The following is a 17,393-nucleotide window of genomic DNA, read 5'->3' as shown; positions in this document are numbered from 1 at the left end:
TGTCACAGTATCACTGGTGGAAATCATTCTATAGCAGCAGTGAGAGTCACCTTCTGATCTCCAAGGAGCTGGACTCCCAGGAATTATTACTCCTCTCTTAGTGGTGAAGGTCTCAGGCCTCTCCGTGTTAGGGAGTGACTTAGTCTAAAAAACATTACATGGCTTTTACCAGAGGGACCAGCTTTGTCTACACTCAGCCCTGGGAAGAGTGAAAATGCACCCATTTCCAAGACTAATGATTGGAGAGCCCTTTCCTGGGCAGGAAGCTCTCAGCTCTGTTGTCTCTCATTCTCTCAGAGCACTGGAGCAGTAATTCTTATCTGGGTGTAATGAGGAATGTCTCAATTTGACGGTGGTGTGGGAGAGTATATCACAAAAGCTTCTCAGTTGACTCCATGGTCCCCCTTCCCCATTTACCCTCAACCACATCCACACTGAGAACCACCACTCTAATAATTAAACCCTTAGTACAAGGATACATCTCTCCCCTAACTATGTATATTCCACCAGGGAAATCTGATTCTTTTTTAGTGTATTCTAATTATGCAGACATTTCAGGTAAAAGATACTTTACCTTTGCTCCAAACTATCTAAACCATGATCTCAATCTGATCACTTTAACAGTTCCAACCTTAAAGTATTCAACCTTCGAGTATTCAACAGTTCCACCTTGTTCTGTAGAGAAGTCTGTGTGTCCATAAAAATGCACCATGTTTCTTTGTCTTTCCTTGAGAGTCTGAATAATTATACGGGATTTTGATAGAATGTATACCGTATGTACTGTGCATGCTGGTACATGCATGCATAACATACTAATTGAATTGTTTTAAAAACACAAATATTTTGCAGGGCTACAGAAACACACAGTAAATATCTAAATCTACAAACTGCTGACAAACAGCACCTTTCCTAACAAAAGAGAGCAGCTTAATAACAGTGTTAGAAAGCTGGCAATATGTTTGTTAAAATGTTTAATTAGGGACAAGGCTTCCCAGAGGCCTCTGAAGGCAAAAGGTGTAAATGGAGGAACTGTCCCAGCCTGCGTGCTCTGTGGTGGCTCTGTTCCGAGCACAGATGGGCTGGTGAGGAAACTGTGAATGGACAAATGATAACAGACTACTCTGTAATTGTAATTCCAACATCAGCTCATTAGCAATCTGTCAGAGATTTAATATGTATACTGGTGAAAATGCAGAAATCACATGATTGTTACACAATCATGCACGTGTCTAAATGAAAGGCCATTATAAATTGATTGGCATAATGGCTGTTAATAAAATAATGTCACAGGAAGTACATTGGATGCTTTGTGCCCTTGTTGGAAAATGAGGATTTTGTGTGCTCTTAGGCCGTCACAGGAAGCTGAGGTAACAATGGTTTTACAATAGAAATCATTAAAAAATAAACAGCTAGGCTGGCATGGTGGGATATGTGAGGGACATGAAGCCAGACAGGTTTCCAAAGAATGAACAGTGACATTTCTCAGTTCTGTAAGACTCTGTGTCTTAAATTCCCTTGGATCACAAACCTGGTTTCCAAATGATGTTAAACTTGCTAGTTAGTGGTTCAAATAGTTGCCATTGAAAATACATTTATTCAAAAAGAAAAAGAAAATATTTTTTACGTTGTATGTACATATCAGGCTATAAATTTGAAATCCAGGTTTGGTCTCTGAAAGGAGAAAAAGAATGAACAGGTATAGGGCACTTATTATATGCCAAGTACTTTACATTTGTGATCTTAATTTAATTTTCACAGCAACCTAATGAGATATTTTCCCCATTTTACAGGCATAGAAGCAACTAAAAAACAAATATGTGTTTGAGCCCCAGAGAGATTATGTGGCTTCATAAAGATAGTATGGCTGGTAAGTGGAGATGATTCTATTTTAACTCAGTTAAATATGGTTCCAAAGCTTATCTTTTTTCCACCACATTATATTGTCTCTCATAATGTCATGCACCCTGGGGAGTAGCCTTTTAGGATCCTTATTACTTACTATGGATAGGCGCAAGGGCCCAAGAAATTCAGCTGGTCTTAATTTAGATAAAGGCATTCAATGTTAATGGCACAAATGGACAATGGCTTATTTAAAGTATACACTTTTAAATTTCTTTTGGGGGGATATTTCTGCTTCAATATCGTGACATGTCTGTACATGACATGAGGAGTTAGATTAATGATTTATAAAATCTAGTAAAAAAAAACTCTGAAAGAGGATATACATTATATGTACCATTTATATAAAGCTCAAAAACAGGTCAAACCAATTAAAACTGTTAGAAATCAGGATGGTGACTACCTCTGGGGAGAATACTGACCACAAACTGGAACTAGGGGATGTCTGGGATTGGGATATTCTTGCTCTGGATGCTAATTTTTACCGGCATGTTGAGTAACTTGTGATTTGAATACTTTCTTTTGTGTATTTCATACTTCAATAACACCCTCCAAAATTGAAGACAACATTTTTTCTTTATAATGATTGAAATTGGATGCCTTGGTTGATTTCCATATATTTTGGCCTTGGGCAAAATTATTTTTTACACAAAGCTTATAGCAAGGGAATGTATGTCTGCCTTTGTTCCCATGAGTGAGCGTATGTACACTTTCTTTTTTTGAAATGTTTTAAAATTTAATGTTTATTTTTGAGGGAGAGAGTGAGCATGAGGGGGGCAGGGGCAGAGAGAGGAGACACAGAATCCAGAGCAGGATCCAGGCTCTGAGCTGTCAGCACAGAGCCCAACGTGGGGCTCAAACTCACACACTGTGAGATCGTGATCTAAACCAAAGTTGCACACTCAACTGACTGAGCCACCCAGACACCCCCTTATTTATGTATTTGTTTGTTTGTTTGTTTGTTTGTTTATTCATTCTGAGAGAGAGAGAAAGTGCAAGTCGGGGAGGGGCAGAGAGACAAGAGAGAAAATCCCAAGCAGATTCCACACTGGCAGCGCAGAGCCCATGGGGCTGGAACTCACAAACCACAAGATCATGACCTGAGCTGAATCTGATACTTAACCCACTGAGTGCCCCTGTGTGTACATTTTCTTAAGCACACTCATATCCAGGAAATGGAGAAATACCTGTATCCTTTCTTACTTTCTTCTCTCAAATTTTTGGAAACAGAATGCCAGTCAAATGGGAATTTTATACAAGTGGAGATTAGTAATGGAGCTTTCTTGGTTGGTGATCCCTTGTTGGCAGCAATCTCCTGTGCAAATGGCAGTGGCAGGCACCCTCCCCTCTCAGGAACCAGCTTCTCCAGCCAAGATACTAAGTCCACTCTTACCATGTGTCTTGCCCCAACCCTCCTCAACTCTTCTCATTGTCAGGCTCCACGAAAGAGCCAAGGGGTTGTTTGAAGAGGATGTATGCATCCCACAGACACCTGAAAGGCTGATTCTGAGGGCCCTTGGACTGATTTACCCTGTTCACCAGTGCCTCAAATGTCGTTCCTGCCTTGGAATATATTCCTGTCTTCATGACCCAACCTTTTTTTATCAACAAGATAACTACAAATAAGGTAGATTGTTGAAATGCTGCATGGCATAGCCTCTGCCAAAATGAAGCGTTTATTTTTAGAACTTTATCTTAAGAAAATCATCAGACAAAAGATGTATATTTGCAAAGATGTATATTTCCTAAAGTGTAGTTGGAGAACTGTCAGCATCAATATCACTTGTAACACTTGATAAAATGCATATTCCTGGGTCTTACGCCTTTCTTCTTGATGCAGAATCTCTAGATGTGGGGACCAGCCATTCAAATATTTAAAATACCCCAGACGATTCTTAGTCACATTAAAGTTTTATATTCAGGGTCATGTTTCAGTATAATTTCAAAGAGGAACAAAAGGAAGGGATCTGATAACTTTTTTGTTTCTAAATATGTGTGTAGGTGGTGCCAGAAAATAAAGAGTGCTTGTCTCTGGATGATATCCTTATTTTTCATTGCTTTCTTCTATATTTTCTGATTTCTTTTTGCATTGAACATATATCACCTTTTTATTCTAATAACTCAGTAAAAACTTTTTTTAAAGAAGGTATTTGATATTCTATTTCCTGGACAGGTACTCCAGTTGTATTATCCCAGTGAAATTTGTGGCTGGTTAATTCAGAAGATAACACTGACTACCTGATCCTCTTAAGATGTGAAATATCTTGAAGACATCCCTCTGTTGGTCCATAGATCACTCAATATTGCCCCTGGAGTAGAACCTTCTGAACACAGTGGTAGCTTTATGGCTTATGTTTTATATCACAGGGACTTTTACTCATTAGAACTGGTGCTTCTTTTAGGGGATAAGAATGGCGAGGAAGGGTGAGAAATGCATTCTCTGATTTTGGGAAGTGAATCTGGTACTTGAAGAAAGACTATCTGACTCTTGTATGTAGGAGATTTGCAGCAACAGAAAGAGTACTGAAGTTACTGAAGTAAGGGAGAGGTCATCAATTGCAGTTACATCTTGCTTTTTATGCTCTCTCTCAGCCTCTTACTCCTAAAAGTGTTCTTTTCATCTCCTCCTCCTCCTCTTCCTTCTTATCACTCCTCGTCTCGTCGTCGTCCTCCTCCTCCTCCTCCTCCTTCTTCTTCTTCTTCTTCTTCTCTTCTTCTTCTTCTTCTTCTTCTTCTTCTTCTTCTTTTCTTCAGTTGTTCTTATAATGAAAGAGAGGCAAAAATGAGATCCACTGAAAGTCTAGTATTTTGCCTCTCAGACCACAGTCTTGAGAGTGCATTTTTCTTAATCCAATTCTGTTTCAAATGTTGTCAGGATGTACCATAATTGGTTGTGTTAAATGACACTGGAACCACATTGCTACTCACTCTGGAAGTGATATGAGCTCAGCATGCTGCTGATCAAATGCACTTCTGCATTAAACTATTATAAGCAGAATGCCTCGATGGGATTCTTTCCTCCTAATAGTTTTCCAGGGTTTATGCTGAAAGGGTTCTGTCAATCAAGTTGAAAATCAACTTAGCACCCTGACTTGGATTAATGAAATGTAGCAGCCACGATCTCAGCAGAGAGGCCACTGTTCTTTGGTTCCAGCATTATCCAGCCACACTAAAATGCCTCATTATAACTGATACTCACTGATAATACACTTTTTTAAACGCAGAGAATATCTCCAAAGAGACTTCATTGCCTTACATACAACCTGCTAGAAGAGAGACCCGTGTCAAAGACAGAGAGCTGAGAGGAAGTAGGACATGCTAAATGTGCTTTCACAAGTACCCTGGAGGCAGACTTGGTGCAGACTCTGACTTTCTTGGGTGGCTTGGAGTCAGGATAATGCACTAAGAATCGATACAGAAATAGAGATATGGCCCAGAATAGATTGTTGTGAAAAGGGTTCTGATAGCATTGCCACCAATAATGGGAATATGAGAATTCCAAATGAAAAATTATTTTCCTAAGGAAAACAAGATGTCACAATGCAGAAAGGCTATGACAACTGATATGCCAGTTGACCAGGTGAAAGAGAAAAAAGCTTCTTGAATCACTGAGGCACTGCCTGGCTGTGTAGTCCCCATATCACCGAGTCTCAGTTCTTCTATAACTAAGACTTATGATTCCAGTTCTCCTCAAACAGAAATATTATTCTTCTGGTTTCCTGGACAGAGGCACCCACACTAAAATCCATGTTAAAAGAAAATTACAAGGTCAAAGTACTGGTGAAAACCTTGATAGATTTCATGCTAATTCTACTTTCCAGAAAGTTTCTGCCAGCTGCCCCTGAAGAGAAAGATGGAATAAACCAGCAAAGCCTGGGGTGAGGTGCAAGTATTTCCAGCATGGAATTCCCAGCATGGTAGAATACCATGAAGGTGTACAACAAAGTAAGAAACTGAGGAAGGAACAGTATTAATTATACTTCAATATTGTTTATTTGAGGGTCTCTCTTCAGAGGCAACTGGGGTGATTTCACAGGAAGGGAGAAGAAAACAGTTTTTCATGGGTGGTAGAGCTATTGTTAGTAAAGTTTTAATGAGGCACTCTGGGCATGGTCTTCTTAGCACAACCAAAATGGCCCTGGAGGCTGTGGGGTCACATGTTAATATGGGGGGAATACTTGACTTCATTCTGTTTGCCTCACATTCCTTTCCAAACATTAATTGCCTGAGTTTCTCTGTTCAAGTGAAAAGAATAAGCATACGCAAATTTTTCACTTGATTGTTGTATTACATTTGTCTATATTTCTTCTAGATGCATTTGTGTTCAGGTTATGTATTCCAGCACATGTCCCCTCAGGTATAGGTGAGGAACAGAGCCTCTTACATTCTCAGTAGGCCGAATTATGGTGTATATTGAGGACATGTGCTGCGCCTTGTACTAAGCTCTTTAAAATTTTTTTTATATTTTCATTTTATTTTTGAGAGAGAGAGACAGAGTGTGAGTGGGGAGGAACATAGAGCGAGGGAGACACGGATCTGAAGCAGGCTCCAGGCTGAGCTGTCGCCCAGAGCCTGATGTGGGACTTGAACTCATGGACCAGATCACGAGATCATCACCTGAGCTGAAGTCAGACGCTTAACTGGCAGAGCCACCCAGGCACCCCTAAGCTGTTTTTTAAACCTTATATCCACCTGATCCCCTTACAACCCTCTGAAGTTGGTAATGTTCATTTTATTCCCAATTTACAGGAGATTGGGAAAGTGAAAGGTTGAGTAACTTCGCTCAAAATCATCCAGCTAGCAAGTGGATTCTAACCGGGCCTGTCTGTCTACAAAGTACTATTCCTCCCTGCAGTGTTCTCTACCTTCTGGGATGACGATGCTCCATGCTTGAGCTCCTCCTGATGTGAATTCTTAGTGTCCTATGTTTGATTGGAAAGGGTGCTCTGTTTCTATCCCTCCAACAAGCCCTGGGTTACTTTTTGAGCCAGAACCTGCTTTGAGAAATTGTTGCCACTAAAGAGGAAACAGCCTGTTCAGGAAAGAGCTCTAGCTTTATGGTCAGAGTGATCTGGCTTTCAATCTTGGCTCTTATACTTGTTAGCTATGTGACCTTGGCCGGGTAACTTAACCTCTCTGAACTTCAACTACCAAGCCCTCTACACAGAAAAAGCTAAAACGTTATTAGGGGTATAAAACCTCTAGATTATATTCAGGCTCTGTGCTTCTAGAAAGGTGGTATGTCTAGGGGCTGGGAAGTGAGAATACAAGGAGGATAAAGGATCTAAAGAAGAAAAAGAGGACTGAAGCAGAAACTTGAGCATTGCTTCTTCTCATTTTGTTTTCTTTATAATTTTAAAAAATAATCATTACACATTAATAGAAAGTGGGTCTCAGGGTACAAGTGACACCCTCAGTTGGAAACTAACATTGGTGGCTGCTTGACAGAGATGATCATCTGTTAATTTTCCAATAGCCCAGTCTGGCAAGATTAGTAGTCCTGCAATACAGTTGAGGAAACTATGGCTTAGAAAAGTTGAGTAACTTGCCCAATATCACACAGCTTGAGTGGGATTTAAAACCTAGGACCATCTAGCACCAAATGCTGTCCTCTTCCCATGACACCCTTCTCAACCCAACACTGAGTTCTAGGCATGTTGCAGGGTCCACTTCTCTGCGTTCCCCAGCTTCCGGGCAGCTGGGCCCACTGAGCAATCTACCCACTGTACTACATAGAGCAGTGGGGCCAGAGGCAATGTTCCCTGAAAAGTAACACAGAAAATTTGATACTGGAAGGTCACTGAAGGTAGAACCACTTGAAATGGATTTCCCAAATTTCATTGTAGTTAAAAAACAAAAACAAACAACAACAACAAAAAGGACTAGGACCTTATCTTGGTAATGAAACTAAAACTACAGTGAAATGAAATTAAAATGGTCTGCTGCCCTTGGTTTCCTCTTCCTGTGCTCTGCCCTCATATGGGGACACTTTGCTTCAATGAGCTCCAGTGGGAAAGCACCATGCTTTTAGCTCCATGCCTGACACGTGGGCACGGAATACATACTGGAATCCCATAATTCAGCTAGGCCTGCAGGTCCCTGACTGGGAATGGCCTCACTCTCCTTGAACCCTGGGTCTTGGCCACTGACCAGAAGCTGTTCTATCAGTACTTCCCTGTCTCCATGTCCTCCAGTTCGTTGATTTTTGGTTCAACCTTTCCCCTCATATTATCTGTGTCACGGCTGAACGTTCTGGTGAATCCAGAGATCTTTCTTGAACACCTTGGAACAAATGCCTGAAGATCCTAGAACAATTTCACATTAAAAATCCCTTTGATTAAGCAAATGTATATTGCGGATTGGGCTCTGGGCCTCTAAGGGTCCAGCCTAGGCTAGATGCTGGTGATAATGTGGTGAAAAGCCAGGTGCAGTCCTGCTTCATTTGTTACCTTTCAATTCCCACCTGCCTCATTCCTGGGAGCCACCATCCCTACCCAAGGCACACCCCTCCAGTCGTACCCTCTGCCATCTGTAGCCAGTCCAGCCTTCCCTCCCACCCCGGTTGTCTTTCCAGATGCTCTGTTCCACCTGCACACAAGTGGGAATGTGTCTTCTCCCCTGGGATGACATTGTCTTAAGAACGCTGCTACTGCTTCCCAAACATCCTTTTAAAGTTCTCAGGTGAGACTTACTGTTTAGTATTTTTTATTGATTCACTCGCCAATTACACTGTACCCTGCCTAGAAACCACATAGCATAGCATTTGAGCATGGACTCTGGAGTGAGAGTGAATTTAAATCCTGGCTCTGCCACTTACTAGCTGGGGGACCTTGGGCAAGTTGCTTTCGTTCTCTGTGCATGAGTTTACTGGTGCATAAAATATGGGATGATAATATTACCTACTTCATAAGGACCAAGTGAGATAAGTCATGTAAAGTGCCTAGAACAGCACTCAAAGACATCCTCAGTATTACTTACTATGGCTATTGAGCACCAGCGCTGGGCTAGGAGCTAGGATGCAGTGGTGAACAGTACAGAGACAGTTAAAGAAACTAATACAACAAAGGAGGAGATTTGTAGCAGGCATAGTACCAGGTGCTAGAGTGCATGGTGGGAGGAAACTTGCTAAACACACATTGCAGGGCCTTATTGTATTCGTTTCCTGTGGCTGCTGTAACAAATCATCATAGTTCATGGCTTAAAACAACACAAATTTGTTATCTTATAGTGGTGGAAGTCAGAATTCCAAAATGGGTCTCACTGTGTAAAAATCAAGGTTTCAGTAGGCTGAGTTCCATTCTGGAGGCTCCAAAGGTGAATCTGTTTTCTTGCCTTTATCCAGCTTCTAGCTCACATTCCTTGGTTAGAATTCCCCTTCCATCTTCAAAGCCAACAGTGGCTGTCAAGTCATTTTTATGATGCCTGTCTGTTTGGTTCTGACTTTACTGTCTCCTCATTTAAGGACCCTTGTGATTGCATTGGGCCCACTTTGTATAATCTATTTTAAAGTCAGCCAACTAGCAGTCTTAATTCCATCTGCAACTTTAATTCCTCCTTGCCTTGTAACATAAGATATTAACAGTTTTCAGGGATTAGGACGTGGATATCTTTGGATAGGTCCAATATTCTGCCTACCGCACTTACGTTCAGAGCTTTTGATTCAGTAGCTCTGTGATGGGGCCCAAGAATTTGTATTTCTAACATGTTCTCAAATGATGCTGATGCTACTGATTCAGGAGCACACTTTGAAAACCACTGATGTAGAGACTTTGGCCATTCACATCTTCATCCATTCAACAAACTTTTTAGATCTCTAAGTGTGAACCCAATATTACACCGGATGTTGGGAATAGTGCCTGCAAATTAAAAAACAAACAAACAACCCTCCCCCCTCAAAAAAAACCCCATAATCTAGCAGAGGGGCGAACAGTTTCAGTTTGGTGTGATATATAGTCAAATAGAGCTATGTGCAAAGTGCTAAGCATTTCCAGAGAAGAGAGCAACTGACAGGGGCAAGGGTGTGCTTTATAGATGAGGTGACATTTGAGCTGGCCATTAAAAAGTAAAGAGGAGATTTCTAGGAGTTAAGGAGGGGAAGAATATGGCAGGTATTGAGAATAGCATATGAGAAACAGCACAACATATCAAGCGATGAAGAATAGTTCTATGTAGTTGGAGTGGATAGTGCATAGCAGTGGAGAAGAACTGGACCTGATACTAGAAAAATGCTGTGCTGTATTAAGCAATATAGTGGACCTGTCTAGTTGCCTCTCAGCCCACACTGTCTTTGAGAACATTCCTCTCTAGAGATCCTACTGAAGGTGTGAACCTCAGGCTGTCATATTTTGTCTGCATGACCTTACTTGACCCATGAGCTAAGCCAATCAGATTTCCTTTCTCAGGGCACCCAGGTGACTCAGTCCATTAAGCTTCTGACTCTTGATTTCAGCTCAGGTCATGCTCTGATGGTTCGTGGGATTGAGCCCCACGTTGGCTGCTTGGGATTCTCTCTTCCTCTCTCTCTGCCCTCACCTGCTCTCTCTTGCACTTTGTCTCAAAATAAATAAATAAACATTAAAAAAAAAAAAGAATGCCTGTGGGGGCAATGTGCCTTGATGAACTTGTGGGGGTGGTGAGGAGAGGGTAGGGAGGAATCTGAAGGGGAATGGGGTAGAGTCACAGTAAGAAGCAGAGATACTAAAGGCAGCAAGAGAGGAGCCAGCAGACATGGGATATTATCCTTAGCAACTCCCCTGCTGCTTAGCTGCACTTCTTCCTTCGTGAAAGTCCTTCCTTCCTTTATTCATGGTTCCTTCTTCTTTTTTATTTTTATTTTTTTTTTATTAAAAAATTTTTAATGTTTATTTTTGAGAGAGAGAGAGCAGAAGCAGGGGAGGGGCAGAGAGAGAGGGAGGCAGAGAATCTGAAGCAGGATCCATGGTGACAGCAGACAGCCCAAAGTAGGGCTTGAACTCATGAACTGAGAGATCATGGCCTGAGCCAAAGTCAGACGCTTAACCAACTGAGCCACCCAGACGCCCAATCCTCCTTTTTTAAAAACAAATACTTTCTTTTATTAGAGCAGTTTTAGGTTTACAACAAAAGTGAGAATAAGGTACAGAGATTTCCTATATACCACCTGTCCCCACACAAACAAAGCCTATCCTTTTATCATTATCTCCCAACATCACTCACCAGAATGGTACTTTTTTTTTTTAAACCAAGGGTGAACTTTCACTGACACATCATAATCACCCAAAGTCCATCCCTTTTTCTTTAAAATAAACTTCTTTTTCTTTAAAAAAATTTTTTTAATGTTTATTTATTTTTGACAGAGAGAGAGAGAGACAGAGCCCGAGCAGGGGAAGGGCAGAGAGAGAGATGAAGACACAGAATCTGAAGCAGACTCCAGGCTCTGAGCTGTCAGCCCAGAGCCCAATGTGGGGCTCGAACTCACAAGTTGTGAGATCATGACCTAAGTTGAAGTTGAATGCCTAACCGACTGAGCCACCCGGGCACCCCTAAATTTCTTTTTCTTAAATGGCATGGAGTACTTTTTGTTTTTGGCAAATGATGATCACTATCTAATACAAAGTTCACATTTGATCTTGGCAGAAATAAGCCAGTGGAAGTGTATGAGGCAAAGGAATAACACAGTTTGATTTGTGTTTCAGAAAGATCTCTGGCTGCAAAAAGGAGTCAGGGGAGCTGGTAAAAGGCTTCAGCACTGACTTGGGCGATAGAGAATGAGAGCCTGAACTCAGGGAGCAGCAGGGAGGAGGGAGTGGGTCTGAAAGAGTGCTTGGGAGATAGAATTAATAGGACTTAATATCCTGAGATGTAGGAAGCCCAGGGCAGAAAGTGTTAAGGACAGTCCTCAGTTTCTAGCTCAGTGATTTGAAAGAGTTGCAAAACTGCTAACAGAGAAAGTGAAGATAGATTCACATTTTGGAAGAAATATTAAGCTCAGTTTTAGGCACACTTAACATCTGAGGAGCCCATAGCTACATCCAGTAGGCATTGACACTTTATTCCTGGAGGTCAACAGACAAGTTAGAATAAAGATGCATGTAGCGGGGCTCCTGGGTAGCTCAGTCAGTTGAGTGTTCCCATTCTTGACTTCAGCTCAGGTCATGATCCCAGGGTCATGAGATCAAACCCTGCATCAGGCTCGCCTAGCATGGAGCCTGCTTGAAATTCTCTCTCTCTCTCCCTTTGTCTCATTCCTCCGCTCATACTCTCTCTCTCTCTCTCTCTCTCTCTCTCTACATATAGGTGGTAGCCACTTGACTAGATTAGATTCCAGAATGAGTTCAGCATGAGAAGGGAGAGAAAGGAAGGAAGGAAGAAAAGGAAAAGTAAGACAACAAAAACATGGGAAACACTGACATTGACTGGCCAGAGGAGGAACATGAACCAGCCAAGGAATCTGAGAAGGAGTGGTCAGGGGTAGAAGGAGACCCAAAAGAGAGTGAATCATAGAAGGTAAGGGAGGAGAGTCTTAGGGAGGAGAGTCTTAAGCAGGAGAGAATGACCATATGGATCAAATTGTGCATTGGGATTAAATAAGATGAAAGCTGAAAGTAGTTCATAATATTTGATATTTGAGGCATTGTTGTTGTCTTTAAAGAGAGCAGTTTCATAAAAATGGAGATAGTGGTAATAAGATGAAGTCATTTGGGTGAGGAGTGACTGGTTGGTAAGAAAGTAGGCAAAGCAAGAGACAGCTACTCTCTAGAAGTTTGGAAAAGAGATATTTGGGCAGAAGCTTAAGGATGAAGAGAGATAAAGTACACTGCAAAACCGACCTAATTCTTCACCCCTTCCTGACTTCACACCTTTTGTGCTGTGACTTTGCAGCTCCTCTCATTAAGAAGTAGAGTCTATTTCCTTGTTCCCGGGCTGGCCTTGTGATGTTGTGCCAGTTCAAAAGGCTTTGCGTACTTCTGCCCTCTCTCTCCCTTGAAATCCTGCATGGCTATCATGAGAACAAACCTGTGCTAAGTTGCTGGATAAGTGATCAGTGGCCCAGTGACCCACTTCACCTAATTAATAACCTGCTAATTGCCAGGCACGTGAGTGAGATCATCCTTGACCACCCTGCCGACCTACCACCTGACTGCATAACTCATGAGGATGTGCAGTCAGTATTTCAGGCCCAGCTAAAGTCAGGGGAGCCTGGCCCAGCTCAACAGAACTGCCCAGATGACTCACCAGTTTGTGAATAATAAAAATGCTTATTGTTTCAAGCCATTGTTTTGGGCTACTTTGTTACACATCAACAGCTAACTGATTCAAGATTATTGGGAAGTTTCCATTATCTTGCTTGGCATGGAGGAGATTTGAACATATCTGCATGTTGTGGGGAAAAGACAAGTTTAAGATTCAAGAGAAGGAATAAGTGACAGGAGAAGGGGCTGTGACCAAAAGCTCAGGTGGAGGATTAGCCTGGAAATAGGCGGAGGGCTGCCTTTGTTTTTGGGATAAGAGAAGGAAGTAGGGATATGGAGGATGTCCTGGACTGAAATTCTCTGCATCATTGGGGCTTCAGCCAGGTGAGCTAGGTGGTATCATCTCTGGACATGCTCACATTTAACATCCAACCAAAAATTAACGTCCCAAACTCATGCATTTCCACATCTGTCAAAGCTAAAAGGGGCATCTGAGACAGACTTCCTTTTGTTTTCACTGGCGTGTCAAATGCTGCAGTGACAGCAAAAGAATAATCTTCAGTTTGTGTATAATGAGGTCTGAAATTTCCGTCTCCACACATTGATCATGAATCTTATTTCACTAGATAAACTGACAGCAGAGTCTCAGGTACTTAAACAAATTTTTGGAAAAAAAAATCAACACAACCACCCACATCTCTGATTTTTTCCTGCTGTCACTTTTATGGTTCAGTTAGTTTGTCTATATGCACTCGTTTCCAGTTTTGTCTGGATTTCTCAACAGCCAAATCATTCCTCAATCCTAGACATATACTTCTCTATCTTGAAAAATGATTTTGTTGAAAGACCACTGGTTTGGGAGGCAGAAAAACGGAGTTCTAGTCTTGACTCTGCTGTTAACTAGCAAACTTATCCAGGCTAAGTCACTGAACCTGTTTCCTTATCTGAAAAACATATTCCTCCAAAAAAACTTACTGAGTACCTACCAGGTGCCAGGTACTGTTGTGAGTGCTTAGGATCCATCAGGGAAAAAAAACAAAGACCCTGGCCCCCAGGAGCATACATTCTGAAGTCAGACAATGAGGAACAAATGCAATAAATGGGATAATTGTATCATGTGATAGATAGTGAAAAGTATTATGAAAAAATTAAAAATAAAGTTGGGGCGGGGGCAAGTTGGAGGTCAGGAGAAATGTCTGAGTTACTGGAAGGAGATGAAGGAATTACCATGAGGGTATCTGGGGGAAGAATGTTCCAGGCAAAGTCCTTGAGTATTTCCTCAGTCTCCCTTTTCCTCCACACTCCATTTCTGCATATTGACCTCAGAGGAGGTTTATAATGCATACAGTCTTCAGGCCGTTCTTTCCATACTCCTCCGTAACATTTCTTTGAACAGCCAAAAAAATAACTGTCCATTCACTTTGAACTAGCCCATTGGCATTAGGTGCAAGAGCCTCTCACCTTGTGTTTATTTTCCAGGACCTCTGTGTGGTATTTTCCTGCCATCCAAAAGCCTAACTCTGTATGTAGTATTTCAAACATCACATGGACATTTCCTTCCAGCTCTGCACAGGACAGTGCAAATATACAGTGTGGGCAAAAGCCCGCAAATGTATCTTTAAAAAAAGACATGGCTCTTGATGAAGTACCTACCATTTCTGAATACCTCTTATGTGCCAGGTGCTTCGCATTCCTTATTTCCCCTAATCCTCACCACACCTCCATCTCTCTCTCAGTTAGCGTTCTCCCACAACAGTGGTTCAGAGAATTTTGAAAACTTACCTGTTGGTCGCACGGCTAGTAAGTCTCATAGTCAGAATTTGATTCCCAATGACACTTTGCTTCAGCAATACTGGTACAGCTTCCTTTCTTCCCAAGTACCCTTTCATCCAGCTGGAAAACCAGAAACAGGTACATGAAACACTAGAGAGTTGTTTTAAGGCATATAGCATGGTGGTGAAGAGCTTGGGCTCTCCAGTCAGACAGCCTGAGGCCAAGCTCCAATTCTGCCACGTTATAACCTGTGTGATCATGGGCAAGTTACTTAACTTTTCTGAGCCTTCCTTTCTTCATTTGTAAATATGCATAATGACTACCCATCTCATAAGTTTGTGGGGAGGATTCAATGATATAATTCATATAAAGTGTTTAGCATAGTATCTCTTACATAATTGCTAATATAGGTTAACAATTATTCTCATATCTTGATTTTTTTTTTTAAAAAAAGCACATGGATATTTTATTTAAAAAAAAATTTTTAACGTTTACTTATTTTGAGAGACAGCGTGAGCAGGAGAGGGGCAGAGAGAGAGGGAGACACAGAACTTGAAGCAGGCTCCAGGCTCTGGCTGTCAGCACAGAGCCCAACACGAGGCTCAAACCCATGAACTGCAAAATCATGACCTGGTCTGAAGTTGGACGCTTAATCGACTAAGCCACCCAGGCACTCCTAAAGAGCATGTGTGTTTTAAAATATCTCTGGAAGGGTCAGGTACTGGCGAGCTTACTTTTCACTCTGATGATTTGTACAAGGTATACATTTAAATGTTGGACCAAAGATATTACTTATTTAAGAAAGCAACTACACAATGAGACCAATTTTAAGGAAATACCATTATTATTATCATTGTAAAGAATTTGAATAATTATACTCCATAATTTATTGGATAGATGGATTTGGAGGAGGTTTTCTGGAGATGATTAGCGAAGCCTTGAAGCCGGTATAGCATTTTGATGACAGAATAAAGAACTGGGAGGCTATTTAAGTGAAAGATTCTTGCAAAGTAGAGCATACAAGCAGGAAAGGTAGCCAGTGAATGCAGTTCTGTTCAGCGATAATTGTTTGGTGCTGTGACAACTAATCCAGGTGATGTGCTTTTCAAATACCTAAAGTGGAAAAGAGAGGGTGTAAGTGAAAAAATTGCCTAAACACTCCACTCCAACACAAAAATTGAGAAAGATTGCTGGTTGAGGGCCAATTCCATGAGCCCTGCTGCCAGAATTATTCCGGTTCATCAATCCAAATTGAGCTGGAGGAACCTTGACATCCCCCTCTCTCTGCCTGCAGGTCAGCTGTCTCCACTCCTGAGGTCATCACTCATCAAGAGGGGATAATCCCAAGGACAGCAGGATCTGCTTCGTCACTTGGATTTAGGAGTGAGAAGAACCATCAGGCAACTAAACAGTAACAATGACCCGCCATTAAACCACTGAGAGAAGAGCATGATGAGGAGATTGTACAAGAAGAATCCCAGGGCTCTTGCTGACAACGCCTATGGAGTCACTGACCACTGTGAGCTCTGCCCATTGAACTGCAGTGAAAAATCTCCCCCTCCCCAGAGATGCTTGGATGTGGGCACAATATCAGTTCAGACAATGGTCTTTGCTTGGATTTAGAGTGGAAAGAATTTGTGCTGTGGGGTAAAAAGACCTGGGTCTGAACTGTCACTCTGCCACTTCTGTGTAGTATGCTTTGGCAACATTAAAAAAAATCTCTCTGAGCCTCGGTTTTTTCTTGTCTGCAAAATGGAGCAAATACCGACACAGAGGGCTTTTAAGAGGACCAAATGCAACAGTGTTTGAAAAGCACAAGCTAGGTACTTCGCTTTATGGAAGAAGAGCAAGATGTGGGGCCAAAAAAGAAACTGGCATACACAAAAAATATTTTCTCAAAATTATTTTTGTCCAAGGCACTCCACCTCAGAAGGTATGCTTATTTATTTACCTTAGATACCAGGAGGGAAGAGAGAGAGGATGGGGAAAGTCAGATTCTAGCTCTTACACAAGAAATTCACTCTATATAATTTTCCAACGATGTTGCTGTCCTTCCTCAAACACTGGGGCCACAGGCATCATGCCAAAGAAGTCAGCAGCCCTGGAAGATATTTTAAACTGACTCTGGGACTGAACGACAGGCCATTTGCTCCATATGCCACTGACGCGTTTAATCTAGGCAAGGCTGCTAGGCACCTGGGGACATCCATGCTAAATGCCATTTAGGCGGGGTGCACCCAGTACAGTGGCAGAAGTTCATCAGCGCAAACCATGAGGGCAGCCAAGAGGATAGAAGTGGCAAGGAAGAGTGAGAAGGAGGTGCACTCTCTAAGCCTGGAAAGATTTTCTGAGTTGCAGACACTTCATTATGCTTCTAGGAGAGCTGCAGATTCAACAAAAACATCAAAACTGGGTATTTACAGTCTGGACAATGAGTATCTGCTACTTTTGCACCCATTATACCACGTGGCCCGCCAACCCCATGACCCTTCTATTCCACTGGCAAATACTGGGCGATGCTCCTAGTCTACTAGAATGACCTCCTTTATC

The 17,393-nt window shown here is 41.8% G+C and overlaps 1 long non-coding RNA gene across 1 annotated transcript; it reads left to right on the top strand.

Annotated features, from left to right (window-relative positions):
- The first annotated feature begins 1,793 nt into the window (after nt 1-1,793).
- LOC115522021 lies at nt 1,794-16,570 on the top strand. Its single transcript, XR_004343931.1, has 2 exons — nt 1,794-1,867; nt 16,138-16,570. It is a non-coding gene; the product is annotated as an uncharacterized LOC115522021 (long non-coding RNA).
- Nucleotides 16,571-17,393: the final 823 nt, after the last annotated feature.

The sequence above is a fragment of the Lynx canadensis genome, chromosome C1, assembly GCF_007474595.2.
Source record: "Lynx canadensis isolate LIC74 chromosome C1, mLynCan4.pri.v2, whole genome shotgun sequence".
Classification (NCBI taxonomy): Eukaryota; Metazoa; Chordata; class Mammalia; order Carnivora; family Felidae; genus Lynx; species Lynx canadensis.
Note: the sequence above shows the minus strand (reverse complement) of the source record. Positions and strands in the feature narration are given on the sequence as shown.